General features: G+C 40.4%; 1 pseudogene; it reads right to left on the bottom strand.

The window, feature by feature from the left end:
- Positions 1-317: 317 nt before the first annotated feature.
- The window catches only part of LOC138008317 (uncharacterized), a 1,352-nt pseudogene continuing 954 nt past the window's right edge, over positions 318-715 (bottom strand).

Genomic DNA, 715 nt, shown 5'->3' with positions numbered 1-715 from the left:
ATTTTCAACCCAACTAACCAGTAAAAAGGTTTACCTGTATTATACTTAAACGTCTTTACATAACCCTGCCGCAATCTTTACTTTTTCACTTTTAAACCTGAAAAAGATCGGTGGCATTGCCACTTTTCTCGTCTTTTTCAAGTATGGCGTGAAAAATTTGACGGGTTGCGGGTTTTTCTTGCACTAGCGAGTTCGACGATCACCAGAGAGTGGTAGCAGCAATGTTTTGTTGAGAGAGAGATGGATGAAGATCTTGCTGCGTTGTTGATCTCAGATAATTAATTAATTCGGGCGACCAACTTGGAGGGCTGCTCACCCCAGCTGACTCACTCACCGTCAATATTTCTGCAACTGAGCTTACGGTGATTTGAAATCACCCTTAGCTAATTATTAAGTGTAACTCAAGAACTCATTTCGCAAGTTTAGGTGCCGCAGATATCACATCAGAGTCTGCTTCTAAAATATAGTTACTTTTTTTACACCTTTAAGTCACAAGGGAGAAGCAGAAATCCACAAAACGTCATTCAGGGAACGTTTTCCAGAAACTCTGCCCCGCGTAGCTCGTGTGGCATGCAGCAATTCTCGGGAGGACTTCAAAGTAATTCTCGCTCGCACAATTCTACAATACCGTAATAACTCGCTTTTCGACTTTAATTATTTTCAATTTACGTAAGCTTTGTCTATTGGCATCTTTGACAATCCAAAACAAAGAATT

The sequence above is a fragment of the Montipora foliosa genome, chromosome 6 (assembly GCF_036669935.1).
Source record: "Montipora foliosa isolate CH-2021 chromosome 6, ASM3666993v2, whole genome shotgun sequence".
Lineage (NCBI taxonomy): Eukaryota > Metazoa > Cnidaria > Anthozoa > Scleractinia > Acroporidae > Montipora > Montipora foliosa.
This window is presented reverse-complemented; position numbering and strand designations above follow the sequence as displayed.